Genomic DNA, 22,981 nt, shown 5'->3' with positions numbered 1-22,981 from the left:
CCCTCTTGGTTGGGCATGGCCAATTTTTCTGAGGTACATTAGTACTGTTGGTACACCAATTTCTGGGGGCCCTCGCCTACAGTGTAAACAAATTAATTTTTAGCCCACCTGCATTACAGCTGACGTTACATCAGCTGTGTTGGGCACTGCAATGGGATATATTTATGTACCGCCGGTGGCTTCCTGGCACCCACCCATGCTGTGGGTCCACAGGGAGTTCTAACTGCATGTGTCCACTTCTAAAGAACCCCAGTCTGACTGGGGCATGCAGTGTGGGCCGAAGCCCACCTGCATTAAGCACGACATTACCTCAGCTGTGTTGGGCACTGCAATGGGATATATTTATGTACCGCCGGTGGCTTCCTGGCACCCACCCATGCTGTCGGTCCACAGGGAGTTGTAACTGCATGTGTCCACTTCTAAAGAGCCCCAGTCTGACTGGGGTATGCAGTGTGGGCCGAAGCCCACCTGCATTAAGCACGACATTACCTCAGCTGTGATGGGCAATGCAATGGGATACATTTATGTACCGCCGGTGGGTTCCAGGGAGCCACCCATGCCGTGGGTCCACAGGGAGTTGTAACTGCATGCGTCCACTTCTAAAGAACCCCAGTCTGACTGGGGCATGCAGTGTGGGCCGAAGCCCACATGCATTAAGCACGACATTACCTCAGCTGTGTTGGGCACTGCAATGGGATATATTTATGTACCGCCGGTGGCTTCCTGGCACCCACCCATGCTGTCGGTCCACAGGGAGTTGTAACTGCATGTGTCCACTTCTAAAGAGCCCCAGTCTGACTGGGGTATGCAGTGTGGGCCGAAGCCCACCTGCATTAAGCACGACATTACCTCAGCTGTGATGGGCAATGCAATGGGATACATTTATGTACCGCCGGTGGGTTCCAGGGAGCCACCCATGCTGTGGGTGCACACGGAATTCCCATTGCGGAGTTGTACCTGCCTGTGACTATTTATAAAAAAACGCGGTCTGACTGGGGCATGCAGACACCTTGACATAATGAATAGTGTATGGCACATAGGTTCCCCATTGCTATGCCCACGTGTGCAGCTCCAGATGGAGGTGGCACAGGATTGGATTTCTCATTGCTTCTGTACAGCATTGTGGACTATCGCCCCGTCCCTTTTAAAGAGGGTCGCTGCCTAGCCGTGCCAACCCTCTGCAGTGTGTGCCTGCGGTTCCTCCTCATGGCAGACGCACTTATAAATAGACATGAGTGTGGCGTGGCATGAGGGCAGCTGAAGGCTGGGCAGGGACAGTTTGGTGTGCGCTGTGGACACTGGGTCGTGCGGGGGGGGGGGGGGGGCGGGGTGCTTGGTCAGCATGTAACCCAGGAGAAGTGGCAGCGGAGTGTCATGCAGGCAGTGATTGTGCTTTGTTGGAGGTAGTGTGGTGCTTAGCTAAGGTATGCATTGCTAATGAGGGCTTTTCAGAAGTAAAAATTGTTGGGAGGGGGGGGGCCCACTCTTGCCGCTATTGTGGCTTAATAGTGGGACCTGGGAACTTGAGATGCAGCCCAACATGTAGCCCCTCGCCTGCCCTATACGTTGCTGTGTTGTTCCCATCACTTTCTTGAATTGCCCCGATTTTCACAAATAAAAACCTTAGCGAGCATCGCGGATATACAAAAATTCTCGAGTCGCCCATTGACTTCAATGGGGTTCGTTACTCGAAACGAACCCTCGAGCATTGTGATAATTTCGTCCCGAGTAACGAGCACTCGAGCATTTTGGTGCTCGTTCATCTCTAATTATAAACTTTTCAACATGAAAAAACATATGTGTAACTATGAAAGGGGGAATAAAACTTTAAAGCCCCTTTTCTTAAGGGGCTAAACTGGGGTCAGGAACACTGTCTCTTACATGAAGATTCTTTTATGCATAGAGTCCTGTCTGGCTCTTACTCCGCCAGATCACCTGCCACACACACAATCCCTCTTTTTTCGACTTCGAAGACCAACCTGTAGGTTTGTGTGTACTGCTCCAGGAGCGGATGCACAGTGAGGCGACAGATGAGGGGCATTCTGTGGGTCCTGGGTGGAATGGTTGCAGGGCGAGGTTTCTCCAAGGCAGCTGGACTGGTGAAGGGGGCTCGTTGTTGCCTCCAAATACGATGGTGATCGTGGGCACTAAGAACACCTGTACCCCGGGTCCTTAAAGTCCCAGACAAAAGGGATGCAACCCCGGGGGTATAATAGCACGGGCTGCTCGGTTAACCGGATGGATCACAATTCAGGTGAGAGGCAGCTCCATTCCACCATAGGGCAGCAACCGTGGACCAAGGTCTTCAATGTAGAATGACGGGCGGGTTGTTCACCCTCAGGGCCGCAGGGATGACCACAGTAGTAACAGGGATATCGCAGCTCCTCTCTCGGTCAGTAGACTTCCGTGGTCTCGTGGGCTGCAGCAGTCTCAGTTTAAGCCACCACTTCAAGGGCTATGCATCCTCCAATCTGCTTCTAAATAAGAAGATCAAGCTGGCTACTGAAGCAGAGTTGGATAGAACGAGATGGTGCGGGCTTATACTTTTTCTTATAATCCTTAATAAGGAGAAAGGAGTACTCCCCCCTACTTTGAACCTGGCCAAGGCATGCTCTCTTTGGCACCAAATACTTTGCGGGATGATTTTGGTGGGAGTGAGCTGGAAAGAGGAGAGCTTTGGTGATTGAGCGCCATTTTGGGTAGTCCCGGGCGGAACGTGCAGTTCAAACATTTGTAAACTGTTAAAACATTTCTTCTTTCTGGGTTGTACCTCTCCATTATCAGAGGCATGACACTGTGGAACAAAAGATTCAATCCTGTTCCTAGTGACACCAAAAAGAAGTAGGATCCCTCTGTGTCCCGTAGGGTGATCCCAGACACATGGCATACTCTGAGGAGCTGGGGGGGGGGGAGATGCTGGCTTGTCACTGTGGCCCTTACCACGCTCCCTCTTGGAGGGAGGCATGCAGCTAAGGCCAGGGTAGCACTGGGCCTCATCTGGACACCCCGGCATGGGGATGCTCAATAAACAGTAGAAAAGGTGAAGGGGTTGTCACGGGTGACACCACTGTTGCGGCATGCACTGGCACGAACATTGATGAGGAAATAATTGAGCCACGGGCAATGTTATAGTACCTGAGCTCCCTGGGAATGGTCAGGGCCTGGAATAACTTTACTGGGTAGCAACTCCATAGATACAAGGCAAAAAAAGACAGTGTTCCAAGTGCAGTTAGCGTTATAGATATATACAGACAGACTTGGAGATGGGTATCTCCACACAATGATCCCAGACTTTAGGACGCCTGTGTGTGTGAGAATTGTAGATGCGTACCTCCACGCAGCAGTCGCAGACTTCAGGATGCTTGGGCGTGATCAATTGAAGAGAAAAAGACTACCTCTGCACTGGGCCTTGTGTAGGACAAACTTAGGACTGGCTCATGTTCTCTCTCACTGGGGCTCATTTACTGATCATGCTGATCCTTGCGCTCAGGAAATCTCTCCTCCTCTTCCATCTTCTACACATGAGGGCTGAAGGTGCTCTCATGTGCCTCTGTGCTTTGCTTTCTCTCAGCTCCAGAAGATGGAAGACTCTGAACTTAATCCCTTTCCCGCTCTCTGGCACTCACATTTATAGCCTCACTCATAACACATGACAGGACATAAATTGATACATTTACAGACAGTGAGCTCAAACTTTGCAGACATTAACCTTTCATTTGCTGCAGCTGTACAATACACATAACAGAATGACAAGACATTTTTGCACAGTGCATCATACACATGTATGACATTATGGAGGGGGCCAGGAAAGCATTTACTGGGCCACTACACATATAGCTGCCAAACAAATTTCCATACATGATCTGGCCCCTTTGTGTAATCTTTGCAAATATGACTAATTTACTGCAATACATGAAAATTTGTTTGTAGCCCCGTAGGCTGCTGTAATATGCACCGCTTTTTACCACAACTAGCATGGCATCTTGAGCGCTGTGCTAACCGCGGTACAATGCTCTTATTGATTTTAATGGGGTAAATGAAACCTGTGTTCGAACGCGATGTTTCTAGCGCCGCGGTTTTGGAGAGCTATCTGTTTTATTTTTGCTTTTTCAGGTTTTTTAACGCACCTCCTAACCCAACACAATGATGAGGTGCATTAAAAAGCGCTGTCAAACTCTGTACCTTGTGTTCAAAACCGCCGTTCAGAATTGCGGTAAAAATGCCACAATTTCAAGCTATATGTTCTGAACGCATGTGTGAGAGGCCTTATGGTGTGTTCATGTTTTTTGTTGAACTTTCTAACCAGAACTAAGAAAATTACATTTAAAAAAACTGCATGCGGTATTTAAAGAACACATACTGGGGAAGGCAGCTCGGTAGAGTGCGGGTTTGCGGAGTATACGGCAGTCAGAGACAGAGACACGTTTTAAAGTCCAAGTACAGGCGTGACCTGTGTTTATTTTTCAGCCCAAAACATCAAAAGAAAATATAGCCATGACTTCAGGCACGAAAACAACAGTCCAGCTACTCCAGTATTAGTTTCACAGACAGTTCCTGCCTGTACAGGTCACTTGCTGCAGGTGCACAAAACAAGGCTTTTACCTCCTATATCAGTTATATCAGGCTGCCTGGGTCCAGCAGCCATCCAGTCTCTCCCTGTGTCAGTGAAAACTGCCACTTATATACACCTCTTCCTGGCCCACCCTCAGCACCTGTGCTGATTAACCTTTCCACTCAAGCCGCAGTGGAGGAAGTGGAATGGATGGCCCCACTACCAACCTGCTATCCATTCCAAAAATCCAAGCCCAAAGACTTTTAAAGAAAACATCTCCAGCAACTACTTGCTGGAAATTACATTGCAACCCTGGACTTCCATGTCTCAAACAGTGGGAGATGAACTTCCTCCAGCCCCACTAGGCAAAATAGCGGAACCTAGGGGTGACGTAGAGACCATCCACTATCCAGCCCCTCAGTACCTCACAACACGTTAGTGAAAAACGGCATACACTATTAAAAAACGCATGTGTTTTGGATACATTTTTAATTGTCTGTAAGGCCTTATACACAGTTGCACACAGGCGCATTTGCACTGTGGGACCAAAAGCTCTGGATCCCGCAGCAAATAGAGCTCATAGGACATGCGTTGAAAAATGCACTTCCATGCCCACGAGCTGAAATCAACTGCGATATTCTGCTCATGGGGTGGAAATCACAGCATGTCCTATTTCAGTTCGAACCTCGCACTGGCCGCGACAGTGAAGCTGAAGCTCATCACAGAGGCACAGGGTCACATCCAGCTGCGCGGATCTCATAGTCGGAATCCGACCCGACAGTCTGCATTTGGCCTAAAGTGTGCAATTATATACAATATATACAGGGAGATGTATAACTCATACCGGAGATAGATGGAAGAGAGAGAGATGAGACAGATTAGATAGATAGATAGATAGATAGATAGATAGATAGATAGATAGATAGATAGATAGATAGATAGATAGATAGATAGATAGATAGATAGATCGATAGATATTGATAAATAGATATACATATGAGATAGAGAGATAAAAATGAGATAGAGATAGATTGATTGATAGATATGAAGTAGATAGATATCAGATAAAAAATATGAAGTAGATAGATATTAGATAGATAGATAGATAGATAGATAGAAGATAGAGATAGATAGATAGATAGATAGATAGATAGATAGATAGGAGATAAACAGATATGAGATAGAGAGAGAGACAGATAGATAAGATAGACAGATGAAACACGTTGAAATAATAATAAAAGTGTAACCTAAGTCTGGCAAAAATTGAGTTTCGATAACATCAGTGCTGAAGTCTGAAATTAAATCTCATTATTACTATCACGATATTAGGCTCCATACTGGTCTGTGGGGTAGTAAATTATCTCTACATCACCTCGCCCAACCAGTGCAGCCTATTACACATCTCCATTCTGGTGCTGGGGTCTTATTCAAGTTTAGTACTAGGCCCCATTCTGTTCAATATATTTATCAGCGACCTGATAGAGGGGCTGCACAGTAAAATATCAATATAAAATATCAGCAGCTGATATAATAAGCAACCAAATAACTATGTATACATACATTAGGGGACAATACAAGGATGTCTCCCCTGATCTGTTTATACCCAGGACTGTGACGGTAACAAGAGGGCATCCTCTACGTCTAGAAGAAAGCCGGTTTCATCACCAACACAGAAGAGGGTTCTTTACTGAAAGAGCAGTAAGACTGTGGAACTCTCTGCCTGAGGACGTGGTGATGGCAAAATCCATAGAGGAGTTTAAGAGGGGACTAGATGTCTTTCTAGAGCGCTATGATATTACAAGATATAGACATTACATATCCACCGGGATTGTTGATCTCAAATGTTGATCCAGAGATTACCCTCGCTGTCATTATGCAGTCAGGAAGGAATTTTCTCCTCCATAGGAGCTAATTGGCTCCCTGGTTTTTCTTTGCCTTCCTCCTGACCAACAAGAAAAGGGGTTGAAGCAGGCTGGGCTAGATGGACATTGTCTTCATTCAGCCTAACATACTATATTACTTTGTATCTAGACCTCCGTGATACCTGATTAGGTTGACGAGTGTTCTGGTTCGGATCCTTTATTTTTTGTTCCATTAATTGCTCTTTACACACGGACCCATGTTCTTCTAGTGGAATCCCATGGTATTGGTGTGTGTCTGTCCAGCCCGAGGTTTTAATGATAATTAATGAAGTTTTTGTTTTAGTTTGACATCTATTCTGTGAAGGGTGCTTAATTAATAGACTGTCTCTGCCCATGCGAATATTACTCGCTATTCCCTCCAACAGCCTCCAGGCTATTATCAAACATTTACTCCCGGTGTTTTAGAGGCAAAATGCTTATTTTGTCCATTTTACCACCCAAAAGTCGCAATAAGGGCTTATTCACAAAAGCGTATATCGGCCACCGTTTTCACGGCCGGCCAATATACGCTACCGTCTGAGATGTCTTCTCCCTTCCTTCCCGCTCAACGACTCTCTGCCTCTCTCCTCCACTTTGGCTGTTTGCATAAAATAAGCCCTCACAGAGCTCCGTCCATGAAAAAATATAAAAGTTATGGGACTTTGAATGCAGCGATGTAAAAGTAATTATAATTTCCTAAAAAAAGGATTTTTATTGTGCAAAAGTTAAAAAAGCCTAAAAAAAAAAGATCATATTTTTGGTAACGTTTCAATCGTACTGACCCACAGAGGAAATGTATTGTGTCATTTGTGCTGTATGATTGAGGGCTTATCCACATGAGCATATATCGGCCGGCGTTTTCACACTGCTAAACTCCCTCCCACCTCCCTTCTCCGGGGCGCTGTCATTGGCGCCCATAGGAGGCTATGGCAGCGGCCGTAGTCCAGCCAGGAAGATAGTTCCAGGGCAATCTTTCCGACCCAGCCGGGCGCTTTTATGCTGTGGAAATTCACCTGTGTGATCTGAAACATTGAAATCCAATGCATCAGATCGTAGTGTATATAGACTGCCTGTGAAAACAGCGGCCAATATACGCTCGTGTGAATAAGCCCTGATGCTGTAAAAAAAAAATTTAAACACAATAGCAGAATTGATGTATTTTCCCTTACTGCTCTTAAAAACAAATAATAAAAGTTTTACAATACATTATCTGACTTAAAAATGGTACCAATAAAAACTACAGTTCGCCGCGCAAAAAAACACGTCGGAAAAATAAAGAAGTTATGGCTTTTGAAAGTGGAGATGAAAATCCCACCAAAATCGTGGCCTCATGGCCAAAATAGACGTTGTCCTTAAGGGGTTGAGGGAGCACTTGCTCTAAAACTGGAAACTTATAAAAGCACGACAATATGAGACAAGCCGTGAATTATATCCACACACATGAAATAGGAGCCCATATTATTTTCACTGCAGATCATCTTCTAGACAGGGGTGGTAAGAAGCTGTTCTAATCACCTTTAAAAGGGTTGTCTGGTTGTTTGTATAATGTTCCCAAACATGTACCCGCCAGACTTGTCACTGGTGCTAAACTACACTTTGCGTTGGTGGCACTCCTGCTTTGTATAGTTTTCAGCTGTGCACATAGTCAGGAAAATACGGTAATTTAATACTTCTTTAATGCTTTAATCTGGATATACACTGGCAGTTATGATGACATCACAATGCACATGACATCACAGACATATTGTGACATCACAAGGCACATGACATCATAGATATGACATCACAATGGGCTCAGAATGTTTAAAGCTCTAACCAGAGCCAGCTTGTGTCACTTCACCGTGACATCTTGAAGAGGCCAAGTGCAGGTAAGTAGGTCCACAGTAAATGGACTTGGTGACCGAGGATGGTCTGTGGACTTGGTGGCCAAGGACGGTTTATGGACTTGGTGACCGAGGACCGACTGTGGACTTGGTGACCGAGGACGGTCTGTGGATTTGCTGACTGAAGACGGTCAGCGGAGCTGGTGATCAAGGACAGACTGCGGACTTCAGCGTGACATCTTCAAGAGGTAAGTGCTGAGGCCTAATTCATGCATCATATAACTGAGGACGAACTGTGGATTTGGTGACCGAGGACGGTCTGTGGACTTGGTGAATAAAGATTTTTTTGGACTTAGTGACCGAGGACGAACTGTGGACTTGGTGACCGAGGATGGTCTGTGGACTTGGTGACCGAGGATGGTCTGTGGACTTGGTGACCAAGGACGGTTTGTGTACTTGGTGACCAAGGACAGACTGTGGACTTGGTGACCGAGGACAGTCTGTGGTTTTGGTGACTGAAGACGGCCTGTGGACCTGGTGATCGAGGACAGACTGTGGACTTCAGCGTGACACCTTGAAGAGGATTGGTGCAGGTAAGTAGCTCCTCAGTAAGTGCTGAGGCCTAATTCACGCATCGTATAACTGAGGACGAACTGGGAACTTTGTGACCGAAGATGGTCTGTGGACTTGGTGACCGAGAATGGTCTGTAGATTTGGTGACTAAAGATTTTTTTTGACTTAGTGACCGAGGACAGACTGTGGACCTAGTGACCGAGGATGGACTGTGGACTTAGCGACCGAGGATAAACTGTGGACTTGGTGACCGAGGACGGTCTCTGGAGCTGGTGATCGAGGACAGACCGAGGACTTTAGTGTGACATCTTGAAGAGGACAGGTGCAGGTAAGTAGCTCCTCAGTAAGTGCTGAGGCCTTGTCCACACATCGTGTGACCGAAGGCGGACTGTGGACTTGGTGACGGAGGACAGTTTTGTTGACTTGCTGACTGAGGAGGGACTGTGGACTGGCTGACCGAGGATGCACTATGGACTATCTGATCAAGGCTGGACTGAGGACTGGCTGAGAGAGGCTGGACTATGTACTGCCTGACTAAAGGTGGACTTTCGACCGGCTGTCCGAAATTTAGACTGCGCACTAGAGAGTAGACATACTGTAGCATTACACTGTCCTATAGACTGACTGACTACAGAATTATACTAGATAGTACACTGACTGACTACAGCATAACATGAGACTGTACACTGACTGTCTTCTATAATTTCAGGAATATGCAGCTGCACAGATTGGATCCAGGGGGATAGCCAATCGCTACATCTGGGGTCAGGAAGAAATTTTTTGCCCCCCTGAGGTAGAACTCTCCGGGGGGTGTTTCGCCTTCCTCTGGATCAATATAACTGCCAAACCCCTCCCTCCCCCATTTGGCCACTTCCCAATATTTTGTCACTTGCTTGGGACAAACGAGTCATCCATTGATTCAGGGACTGTTCTGGCTGCCATATGTGGAGTCGGGAAGGAATTTTTCCTCATTGAAGCTGAATTGGCAGATGGCTCATTGAGGTTTTTTCGCCTTCCCCTGGATTAATGTATTTCAATAAATGATCCAGGGAACTTGTCTGACTGCCCTCAGTGGAGTCGGGAAGGAATTTTTCCCCTTACAGGTGTTTTTTCGCCTTCCCTTGAATCAATGAAAGTCAATGGATCTATCATATCCTTGACTTTTATTTAAAATACACGTCAAATCATCCTCATTAATAAAATTGTAAATCAATAAAATTCTCTGTTTTCACCCCAATATCATTGTGTGTCTGGGTTTATTTTCTTTTTTTTTTTAATTCTTTATTTATTTCAGAAAATTATTCAATGCCAACTGGGTAACAACTTAAAGAATCAATCTCGTTCACATTGCTTGTGCGTCTCAGTGTTAAACAGATTAAGTGGATCAAATTTCCATGTAAACTTAGAAAACAAGTCAAACTGAACAATAAATCAGATCTCGCTTAACTTCCTGGCTCCGTCTGCAGCATTTTCCACATTACACTATGCCGAACTTCGTGGCTTTATGCATTGTATAACATATTCAAAAGTAACTACTGAAACAGACTAGACACATAAGGGGTGCGTACAGAGTTGCGACTGGGCTTGTCGCTGCTGGGGTTATAGCAGGGGGGGGTGTGGTTGGGAGGGGGTGAGGGATGTTTTAGTTAACTTGGGGGATAAGTAGTTGGCGGTATTCTTCTGTGTTTTGAAAGTCTATCCAGTGGTACCATGTTTTCCGGAACCTTTCTTGCGTACCCTTTAGTGCTGCAGAGAGGTCCTCCATCTCCTTAATCCAGTTGACTGTATTTAGCCATAGTGCCAGTGAGGGCGGAGCTGTCTGTCTCCATCGCCTCGCTATACAAGACCTCGCCGCGTTCACCAAGAAGCAGACCACCGATTTTTTATAGGACGCCAGTGGGATGTCACTATGATGTAGGAGGAAGAACGCAGGCGTCCTCGGGAGGGTGTAGTGGGTAAATTTAAAGGTGACCCGCCAGACCTCTGACCAGTAGCCCGCCAGCACCGAACACTCCCAGAAGACGTGCAGCATGGTCCCCTGCTCCGCGCCGCATCTCCAGCACGTAGGGGAGACCGACGGGAATATCTTATTCAGAAGGGAGGGCACCCTGTACCATCTGGAGAAGATCTTAAAGCCAGACTCTTGTATTCTGCTGGAGATGGATGCCGAGTGTGTGATAGTGTATATTTTGTCTGTTTCCTCGGCGGTGAGGTTGATTCCTAATTCCCCTTCCCATTTTTCAATGTATTTTGGGGGGGCGACTCCCGGCAATGAGACAAGGATATTGTAGATTCTAGATACCGTGTGTCTCGAGGGGCCCTCTCCAGTGCAGATTGCTTCAAATTGTGTTTTTGGGCGTGAAAACCTATTTGGCTGAGGTAGGGACTGTAGAAAGTGTCTTAGCTGCAGAATCTGCCAGAGTGAGAGAGGGGTTGGAACGGTGGGCCCTCTCAACGTGCCCACCGAAAGCCACTGGCCATTTTGTAGGAAGTGTTCTGCCCTATATCTGCCTTCTGTTATCCAAGTGCGGAACACTCCCTTCTCCCCCCCTGGGTGGAAATTCGGGTTTCCCAGGATCGGGAACAGTGGGGATGGCCTGGGGGACACGTCTATCCTCTCTAGTATTTTGGCAGCAATTGACAGTGTGGGTCCGATGGTGGGGTGTCTCAACACATCTCTCAGGCTGGGCCCATCCGACCAGGGAAGGGTCACCAACGGTGCATGTGACGCCGTTTGTTCGATGGCTATCCACTGCTTGAGTGCAGCGTGTCGATGCCAGTCTATGATGCGTACCAGGTGTGCCGCTTGGTGGTATTTCACAAAGTCCGGCAACCCTAGGCCGCCCTCCTTTTTTGGTCTTGTCAGTGTATTACGTGCTATCCGGGATGTCTTTCCTGCCACACAAATGTGGTGGTGAGAGATAGGAGTTGTTGGAAGAAGCTCTTTGGGACATGTATGGGGAGGGCTTGGATTAGGTAGAGGACTCTGGGGAGGATATTCATTTTAATAATAGCTCCTCTGCCAAACCAGGAGAACGTACCCTTGGTCCATTGGCTGAGGTCTTGTCTGACCCTGTTTAGGAGCGCTGGGAAGTTAGCCGCGTATAGATCCTCAGTTCTCGGCGTTAAGTTTGTTCCTAGATATTTAATATGGCCCCTTGCCCATGTGAAGGAGAAGAAGTCCTTGAGTTCCTCCACTAGGGATTGAGTGAGTGAAACGTTGAGCGCAGCTGACTTATGGTAGTTGATCTTGAAATTGGATAAAACTGAATAATGTTTGAACTCGGCCATAAGGTTTGGTAGAGTAATTCGAGGGTCTGTGATAAAAAATAAAAGATCATCTGCATAGGCCGCTATCTTGTGTTCGGTGTCGCCTGTTGTGATCCCGTGTATATTTGGGTTGGCTCGAATTTTGGTCAGCAGTGGCTCAAGGCATAGGATGAAAATCAGTGGAAACAGAGGACACCCCTGCCTCGTACCGTTCGTAATGGGGAATGGTTCTGAGAGCTGACCGTTTACTCTTACTGATGCTGTTGGGTTAGAGTATAGGCTCATAATCCATTGCAGCATGTTTGGCCCCATCCCCATATGGGTCAACGTTGCAAACAGGAAATCCCACTCCACCCTGTCAAAAGCCTTATCTGCGTCTGTGGACAATAGGCATGTTGGCAGGGGGAGTTTGTGCGCTGCCTGAATAAGGTTAATGGCTTTAGTTGTATTATCCCTTGCCTCTCTCATAGGGACGAAGCCCACTTGGTCTGTGTGGATTATGGCTTGCAGGTAGGGGGAGATCCTGTTTGCAAGTATTTTGGCGAATAGTTTCAGGTCCGCGTTTAGCAGGGATATTGGGCGGTAACTTTGGCACTGTGAGGGGTCTTTGCCCTCTTTAGGGATGACCGAGATGTTAGCAGTTAGGGTGTCTCTGGGGATTTCGCTCCCGTTGGTTATGGAGTTAAATGCCTGGATAAATATGCGTTTCCGCATATTTCTTATAGTACGCTAAAGTAATCCCGTCGGGTCCCGGGGCTTTTCCAGTCCGCGAGGTTGCGAGCGCTTCTGCCAACTCGCTTGGCGAGATAGGTGCTTCCATCCTGTCTATTGCCTCCTGTGGGAGTTTACAGAGGTTCGCCTGTTGCAGGTATTCTCGGATTGAGGCTCTCTTTTGCTCTCTCGCCTGAGTAGACTGTGGGGGGGCTAAGTTGTAAAGGGAGTGGTAGTATTCCCGAAAGGCACTGGCTATTTGTTGCGGTGAGTGTTGTACGTGGCCTTTGGAGTTATTGATGTGCGGGACGTATGTGCTGGCTCTAGTGGACCACAGTGCTCGTGCCAATGTACGACTGGTTTTATCTCCAAACTCATAAAAATGCCGCCTGCATTTCGCTATGCCTGCTTTGGCCCTCTCCATGCAGTAAGAGCAGATCTTTTCCCTCAGTTGGAACAGTTCTGCCCCGCCAGCACTGTCGTGGGTAGTTTTATGGCTAGACTCTAACTCCTGGACCCGGTCCAGGAGCTTTTTAAGGTGCGCGGACCTTTCCTTTTTAATGCGGGAGCCTATATTCACGCACTGACCACGGATTACGCACTTGTGCGCCTCCCAGATCATTAGTGGGTCTACGTCCGGCGTTATGTTGAGAGTGAAATAGTCTGTAATCGTTCTATGTATTTCGTCCGAGACTACCGGGTCTTGGAGGAAGGACTCAGTGAAACGCCACTGCCAAGTCCTGTTATGTAGGGATGGTAATTTTACTGTTAGTGTAATCATGGCGTGGTCGGAAAAGGTAATGTTATCTATTGTTGCTGATACTAAGGACGATAGTGTGGAATGTTGGAGGAGGAAATAGTCGATTCTCGAATACGTGTTGTGTGGGTGTGAGAAAAATGTGTAATCTTTGGTCGTGGGATGCAGTATTCTCCATGGATCAACCAATTGGTGACTGTGTAGTGTACGCTTAATCCTACGGTGTACGGAGACGGAGTGGCTGTCAGATCCTTTGGATGTGTCTATCCGTGGGTCCAGGGGGACATTGAAGTCTCCTCCTAGCACCAGGGTGCCCTCTCTGAATTCGTCCAAGTCCTCCAGGAGCCTCTCGAGAAAGGCCACCTGGTCGGAGTTGGGGGAATAGACCGCGGCAAATGTGAATGGTGTGCTGGCGAGCTTACCTTTGATGAACAGGTACCTGCCTCCCGGGTCGTAGCGCGTCTCCCCGTGCTCCCATGGAACGGAGTTGGCCAGGAGAATTGAGACCCCCTTGGACTTGGACTCCGCATTCGTACTGTGGTATGCCGTTGGGAATCTGGCGTCCGCGAACCTCGGGCAGGCGTCCGTACGGAAGTGGGTTTCCAGCACGAAGGCCACCTGTGCCCTCTTCTTCCGGAGTAGATGGAGGATGGAGGACCTCTTCTCTGGTACGTTTAAGCCCTGCGCATTAATTGAAATTATCAAAAGGTTATTAGGATCCGTTGACATGGCACCTCAGGTCTTTGGGGTTGATACTAGGGGATTCGCTCCGGGATAGGAGGGAGGACGTGTTGTGCAGACGGAGTAGGTGGGGGAGGGTGTGGTAGGAGGGGGTGGGGGTCAGTTGGGGGGACACACGACACAATAGGGAAAACCAAATGACTAGAAGGTTAGCCTCTAACCAGCCTAGTGTTTGGCCGCTACAACTTAATCAGGGAGCCTGGTGCCCCCGAAACCGCGGGGCCGGACCAGGTCCCCTGATACCCTACTGGGGGAAAACGTGAAAGTACACCGAATCAGCAAGGCCGCCTCCGGGCTCTCAAGTCTGTTAACCAGATCTGGAGAGAATATGACCGCTTTCTTTTCTTGTGTAGGTTTCTTTCTTTTACGATCTTGCCTGGGAGCTCCAGGCCGCCGCCAATGAGGGATCTGCTGTGTGGGGGGACAATTGCGGGAACTGCTGAAGTTAATGTCCATTTTTGTGTGTCCGTCTTCGCTTGTGGGTACTTTCTGTCGAACTGTCCATGGCGGAAATGAATGGAAACATAACCAGTGAGACCCACGCTCTGTAAATGTGGTGTATCACTCAAATTCCAGGGCTGGGGTGTTGGTGTCCTCCTCCTGGGAGATTCTTTTGCTCAGGGGATTGTGGGGGCAAAGTCCATCGATTCGGTCCAGTCCGGTATTGGCACCGCTGGGACCTCCAGGAATCTAAACGCTCCTTCTAGGTCTGACGGGGATCTGACCGTAAAGATGCGCCCTCTTTTCCGTAGGATCAAATGGAAAGGATGTCCCCATTTATATGTGGCGTCTGCTCTGCGCGCTGCCTCGAGCAAGGGGCGGATCAATCTCCTGCTGTTGAGAGTCAGCCTGGAGACGTCAGGCAAGATGGTGATCTCCGCTCCCTTGAATTTGACCGGGCCTCTTTCCCAAGCCAGCCTTTGGATTTCTTCTTTCTGCCTGTAGAAATGCACCCGGCATATTACATCCCTCGGCATATTGGCGTTCCGTGTTCTGCCTCCTAGCGTCCTGTGGACCCTGTCCAATTCTATAATACGGTCCTCCGGCCGCTGCATTAATTTATTGAAGATGGCCGTTACACAGTCATGCAGCGCATCCGGGGGAACGTCTTCTGGCAGGCCTCGCAGCTTTAAGTTGTTGCGTCGCCCCCTGTTCTCGATGTCATCGAGATGAAAGGTCAGGTCTCTAATCTGTCTTTGCTGTCTTTCTATTGTTAGAGAAAGTTGTTGAAAGTCCGTTGTCGAGACCTCTGGGTTTTCCTCAAGGGCCGCCACCCGCTCTGTGAGTGCCTGTACTGAATGACTGACTGTCGCGATCGCTTTGTCATGCTTTTCTTCAATGCGTCGCAGTTGCGTCTCGAGGTCTGTCTTGGTGGGTAACGCACGAATCATGACCCATAGGGCTTGCAGTGTTTGAAGGTCATCTGCAGGCGGTGTTAATGGGTTGTCAGGGGTCGTCGTTGTTGGCGGCGGTGTGAGGTAAGGGCCAGATGGTGACTGGCTAATGCGGGGGGGTCGGGGGCCCTCTTCTCCTGTAGTGTGGGCTGCCTTGTCTTTTGTGGGTCGTGTGAAGACTTCTGCCTCGGCACCTCTAGACTGCGGCTGTCCCCTACTGTCGTGCCCCAGGTTGGATGTTGCCGCATCTCCTTTTCTCCCTGTGCTGTATTTTGGGCTAGCGTGATTCTCCTGTGGTGTCCCAGGGTCTACTGCCCCCTTCCCCTTACTGACCTTCAAAGTTGTCCCTCCTGGGAGAAGCGTTAGAGCGTTTGCTGCATACCGGGATCCCTTCACCTCGTGGTGTCTCGGCGCCATGTTGCTTAGGGGAGAGGGGGGGGGGATCTTCCTCCGTTCACCGGCTCAGCATGTGGAGCCTCTGCTCCCCGATCCTGCTGTGGGGTAAGTTCCTCTTCCCTGTACAGGGGTATGAGGGTGTCTGTGCTGCTCTCTGTCCCCTCCTCAGCCGGGTCCGGCGCCTCAGCCTCGCTGGCGGGCTTTCTGTGGGGGCCGGGCGCCATGTTGGTCAGGTTTGTCGGCGCTCCCGCAGCGCCCGGCATCGGGGAGCCCTTCTCCTCTCTCCGGAGCTTCTGCAGCCCCTGGTTGCCTGGCGACGGCGTCCTCCTCGTGTCTGCCGCTACTGCAGGTAAGGGCACTTCTTCCTCTCTACGGGGCTGCGGAGCCGGCTCCACGTGTGCGCCGGCGGGGTTCCGCTGTGTCCCGGCGCTCGCTCCGTTCAGGAATCTGCTGATGGGTGAACCGCGGGACTGCGGCTGGCTCACCCTTCTCTTCCCCACCCTTGTCATCCTTCGTGGGTCTTGGTATCTGGTTGATTCCCCGTTTTTTGGAGGCTAGCGGCGGCGGAGCTCCGGAGCCTGCGACCTTACGCTTCCATGGCTAGCCATGCCCCCTGGGTTTATTTTCTTTGCATCCTTACCCTACTACTTGTATTATTTGGGTTCTCTGGTCTCGTTGTATGTACTTAGCAGTTTTAGCACAGCGAATATCATTAGACTAGACATACATGTAATTCAGAGCAGCACAGTTAGGGCTCATTCACATAAGGGAATTTGCACAGCTAACCTACATGCGCAAAAAAATTGTGACTATTAGAAAAAATGGTAAGAAGACACTGATCAGTAGGATCACTTCTTCTACTCCAGTTACACCCAGAGCTACATTCACATCATGTCCCCTACTCCAGTCGCATCTAGGGCTGCAGTTGCATCATGTCTTTTACTCCATCACATAATATTTTCTGCTGCAGTCACATCCAAAGCTGAAGTCGCGACTTCTACTCCGTTTACACCCGTAGCTGTGATCACCTCATGTTTTCTTCTCCGGTTGCACCCAGAACTGCGGTCACTTTGCGTCTTCTACTCCAGTCACATCCGGAGCATATGCTATTGAACCAGGAAGACGTGTTGGAAATTTTGGGAGGTCAGAATTTGCACAAGCAGCATGAATCGATGACCCCTTCCTGTCAGCTGGACAGAATATGCCAGTACCGCTATCTAAATACTTACTGTAGTGTACCATCAAGGCTACAGGCCATTTCACATCTTTTTTTATTAAATCTACTGTTATCCTGAGCAATCAATAGTTAGGCAGGGAAATAGATCTGGTGGGGAATTAGGAAAGAATATAACAGCATCGCAGAGATAGTACCGTCTTTGTATATTCAATTCTCTCTGATCTATGGGGCAAGACCATCGTTCTCTAGCTCTGTATATTCAGGGCTGTAGTTGTCTCTCCTGGATAAGGTTGGGCTGTGAGCGACCTACTCACCCACAAGCATTAGCTTAAGACGATACAGTCTGTTGCAGCTTCTTATGAGTGAGCCCCTCGAGACTCTAGCTATAAAGCTGTGGTGGGGACCAGGGGAGTTCCCATACCTAAACCGTGCTGCATATGCAGTGTCCCAAAGAGTGACCCCAGACACATGGCATACACCGAGGAGCTGGGAGGGCAAGATGCTGGCTTGTCACGGCAGCACTTACCAGTTATGCATGCAGCCAAGGCTAGGGCAGCGCTGGACTCTTCTGGACGCCCCCGGCATGGGGATGCCCAATAAACAGTAGAACAGGTAAATGGGTTGTCACGGGTCACGCCATCGTTCCGGCACTCACCAGGATGAACATCAGCGAAGAAATAATTGAGCCACAGACAATGTAATAGTACCTCAGGTCCCTGGGAATGATCAGGGCCTGGAATAACTTTACTGGGTAACAACTCCACAGATACAAGGCAAAAATAGACAGCATTCCAAGTGCAGGAAGAGTTAGGGATATATACAGACAGACTTAGAGATGAGTACCTCCAAACAGCGATCCCAGACTTCAGAACGCCCGTGTGTGTGATAATTGTAGATGCGTACCTCCACCCAGCGATCCCAGACTCCAGGATGCTTGGTCACGAACAATTGAAGACACAAAGAGTACCACTGCACTAGGCCTTGTGTAGGAGAAACTTAGGACGCTCATGCTCTCTCTCTCTGGGACTCACTTACTGATTATGCTGATCCTTGCGCTCGGGAAATCTCTTCTCCTCTTCCATTTTCAACACATGAGGGCTGAAGGTGCCCTCATGTGCCTCTGTGCTCTGCTTTCTCTCAGCTCCAGCAAATGGAAGACCCTGAACTCAACCCCTTTCCCGCTCTCTAGCACTCACATTTATAGCCTCACTCATACCACGTGACAGGACATAAATTGATACATTTACAGACAGTGAGCTCAAACTTTGCAGACATTAACCTTTGATTTGCTGCAGCTGTACAATACACATAACAGAATGACAAGACATTTTTGCACAGTGCATCATACACATGTATGACATTATGGAGGGGGCCAGGAAAGCATGTACTGGGCCACTAAACATACAGCTGCCAAACAAATTTCCATACATGATCTGGCCCCTTTGTGTAATCTTTGCAAATATGACTAATTTACTGCAATATTGAAAATTTGTTTGTAGCCCTGTAGGCTGCTGTCATACGCCCGCTTTTTACCACTACTAGCATGGCATCTTGAGTGCCGTGCTAACCGCGGTACAATGCTCTTATTGATTTTAATGGGGTAAATGAAACCTGTGTTCGAACGCGATGTTTCTAGCGCTGCGACTTTGGAGAGCTATCTGTTTTATTTTTGCTTTTTCAGTTTTTTAACGCACCTCCTAACCCAACACAATGATGAGGTGCATTAAAAAGCGCTGTCAAACTCTGTACCTTCTGTTCAAAACCGCCGTTCAGAATCGCGGTAAAAATGCCACAATTCCAAGCTATATGTTCTGAACGCATGTGTGAGAGGCCTCATGGTGTTCATGTTTTTTGTTGAACTTTCTAACCAGAACTAAGAAAATTACATTAAAAAAACTGCATGCGGTATTTAAAGAACACATACTGGGGAAGGCAGCTCGGTAGAGTGCGGGTTTGCGGAGTATACGGCAGTCAGAGACAGAGACACGTTTTAAAGTCCAAGTACAGGCGTGACCTGTGTTTATTTTTCAGCCCAAAACATCAAAAGAAAATATAGCCTTGACTTCAGGCACGAAAACAACAGTCCAGCTACTCCAGTATTAGTTTCACAGACAGTTCCTGTCTGTACAGGTCACTTGCTGCAGGTGCACAAAACAAGGCTTTTACCTCCTATATCAGTTATATCAGGCTGCCTGGGTCCAGCAGCCATCCAGTCTCTCCCTGTGTCAGTGAAAACTGCCACTTATATACACCTCTTCCTGGCCCACCCTCAGCACCTGTGCTGATTAACCTTTCCACTCAAGCCGCAGTGGAGGAAGTGGAATGGATGGCCCCACTACCAACCTGCTATCCATTCCAAAAATCCAAGCCCAAAGACTTTTAAAGAAAACATCTCCAGCAACTACTTGCTGGAAATTACATTGCAACCCTGGACTTCCATGTCTCAAACAGTGGGAGATGAACTTCCTCCAGCCCCACTAGGCAAAATAGCGGAACCTAGGGGTGACGTAGCGACCATCCACTATCCAGCCCCTCAGTACCTCACAACACGTTAGTGAGAAACGGCATACACTATTAAAAAACGCATGTGTTTTGGATGCATTTTTAATTGTCTGTAAGGCCTAATGCACAGTTGCACACAGGCGCATTTGCACTGTGGGACCAAAAGCTCTGGATCCCGCAGCAAATAGAGCTCATAGGACATGCGTTGAAAAATGCACTTCCATGCCCACGAGCTGAAATCAACTGCGATATTCTGCTCATGGGGTGGAAATCACAGCATGTCCTATTTCAGTTCGAACCTCGCACAGGCCGCGACAGTTAAGCCAAAGCTCATCACAGAGGCACAGGGTCACATCCAGCTGCGCGGATCTCGTAGACGGAATCGGACCCGACAGTCTGCATTTGGCCTAAAGTGTGCAATTATATACAATATATACAGGGAGATGTATAACTCATACCGGAGATAGATGGAAGAGAGAGAGATGAGACAGATATGATAGATAGATAGATAGATAGATAGATAGATAGATAGATAGATAGATAGATAGATAGATAGATAGATAGATAGATAGATAGATATGAGATAGCTGGAGAGATAGATAGATAGATAGATAGATAGATAGATAGATAGATAGATAGATAGATATTGATAAATAGATATACATATGAGATAGAGAGATATAAATGAGATAGAGATAGATTGATAGATAGAGAGATAGATAGATAGGAGATAAACAGATATGAGATAGAGAGAGAGACAGATGAAACACGTTGAAATAATAATAAAAGTGTAACCTAAGTCTGGCAAAAATTGAGTTTCGATAACATCAGTGCTGAAGTCTGAAATTAAATCTCATTATTACTATCACGATATTAGGCTCCATACTGGTCTGTGGGGTAGTAAATTATCTCTACATCACCTCGCCCAACCAGTGCAGCCTATTACACATCTCCATTCTGGTGCTGGGGTCTTATTCAAGTTCAGTACTAGGCCCCATTCTGTTCAATATATTTATCAGCGACCTGATAGAGGGGCTGCACAGTAAAATATCAATATAAAATATCAGCAGATGATATAATAAGCGACCAAATAACTATGTATACATACATTAGGGGACAATACAAGGATGTCTCCCATGATCTGTTTATACCCAGGACTGTGACGGTAACAAGAGGGCATCCTCTACGTCTAGAAGAAAGCCGGTTTCATCACCAACACAGAAGAGGGTTCTTTACTGAAAGAGCAGTAAGACTGTGGAACTCTCTGCCTGAGGACATGGTGATGGCAAAATCCATAGAGGAGTTTAAGAGGGGACTAGATGTCTTTCTAGAGCGCTATGATATTACAGGATATAGACATTACATATCCACCGGGGTTGTTGATCTCAAATGTTGATCCAGAGATTACCCTCGCTGTCATTATGCAGTCAGGAAGGAATTTTTTCCTCCATAGGAGCTAATTGGCTCCCTGGTTTTTCTTTGCCTTCCTCCTGACCAACAAGAAAAGGGGTTGAAGCAGGCTGGGCTAGATGGACATTGTCTTCATTCAGCCTAACATACTATATTACTTTGTATCTAGACCTCCGTGATACCTGGTTAGGTTGACGAGTGTTCTGGTTTGGATCCTTTATTTTTTGTTCCATTAATTGCTCTTTACACACGGACCCATGTTCTTCTAGTGGAATCCCATGGTATTGGTGTGTGTCTGTCCAGCCCGAGGTTTTAATGATAATTAATAAAGTTTTTGTTTTAGTTTGACATCTATTCTGTGAAGGGTGCTTAATTAATAGACTGTCTCTGCCCATGCGAATATTACTCGCTATTCCCTCCAACAGCCTCCAGGCTATTATCAAACATTTACTCCCGGTGTTTTAGAGGCAAAATGCTTATTTTGTCCATTTTACCACCCAAAAGTCGCAATAAGGGCTTATTCACAAAAGCGTATATCGGCCACCGTTTTCACGGCCGGCCAATATACGCTACCGTCTGAGATGTCTTCTCCCTTCCTTCCCGCTCAACGACTCTCTGCCTCTCTCCTCCACTTTGGCTGTTTGCATAAAATAAGCCCTCACAGAGCTCCGTCCATGAAAAAATATAAAAGTTATGGGACTTTGAATGCAGCGATGTAAAAGTAATTATAATTTCCTAAAAAAAGGATTTTTATTGTGCAAAAGTTAAAAAAGCCTAAAAAAAAAGATCATATTTTTGGTAACGTTTCAATCGTACTGACCCACAGAGGAAATGGATTGTGTCATTTGTGCTGTATGATTGAGGGCTTATCCACATGAGCATATATCGGCCGGCGTTTTCACACTGCTAAACTCCCTCCCACCTCCCTTCTCCGGGGCGCTGTCATTGGCGCCCATAGGAGGCTATGGCAGCGGCCGTAGTCCAGCCAGGAAGATAGTTCCAGGGCAATCTTTCCTACCCAGCCGGGCGCTTTTATGCTGTGGAAATTCACCTGTGTGATCTGAAACATTGAAATCCAATGCATCAGATCGTAGTGTATATAGACCGCCTGTGAAAACAGCGGCCGATATACGCTCGTGTGAAGAAGCCCTGATGCTGTAAAAAAAAAATTTAAAAACAATAGCAGAATTGATGTATTTTCCCTTACTGCTCTTAAAAACAAATAATAAAAGTTTTACAATACATTATCTGACTTAAAAATGGTACCAATAAAAACTACAGTTCGCCGCGCAAAAAACACGTCGGAAAAATAAAGAAGTTATGGCTTTTGAAAGTGGAGATGAAAATCCCACCAAAATCGTGGCCTCATGGCCAAAATAGACCTTGTCCTGAAGGGGTTGAGGGAGCACTTGTTCTAAAACTGGAAACTTATAAAAGCGCGACAATATGAGACAAGCCGTGAATTATATCAACACACATGAAATAGGAGCCCATATTATTTTCACTGCAGATCATCTTCTAGGCAGGGGTGGTAAGAAGCTGTTCTAATCACCTTTAAAAGGGTTGTCTGCTTGTTTGTATAATGTTCCCAAACATGTACCCGCCAGACTTGTCACTGGTGCTAAACTACACTTTGCGTTGGTGGCACTCCTGCTTTGTATAGTTTTCAGCTGTGCACATAGTCAGGAAAATACGGTAATTTAATACTTCTTTAATGCTTTAATCTGGATATACACTGGCAGTTATGATGACATCACAATGCACATGACATCAC

The sequence above is a fragment of the Eleutherodactylus coqui genome, chromosome 10 (genome assembly GCF_035609145.1).
Source record: "Eleutherodactylus coqui strain aEleCoq1 chromosome 10, aEleCoq1.hap1, whole genome shotgun sequence".
In the NCBI taxonomy this organism is placed as follows: Eukaryota; Metazoa; Chordata; class Amphibia; order Anura; family Eleutherodactylidae; genus Eleutherodactylus; species Eleutherodactylus coqui.
This window is presented reverse-complemented; position numbering follows the sequence as displayed.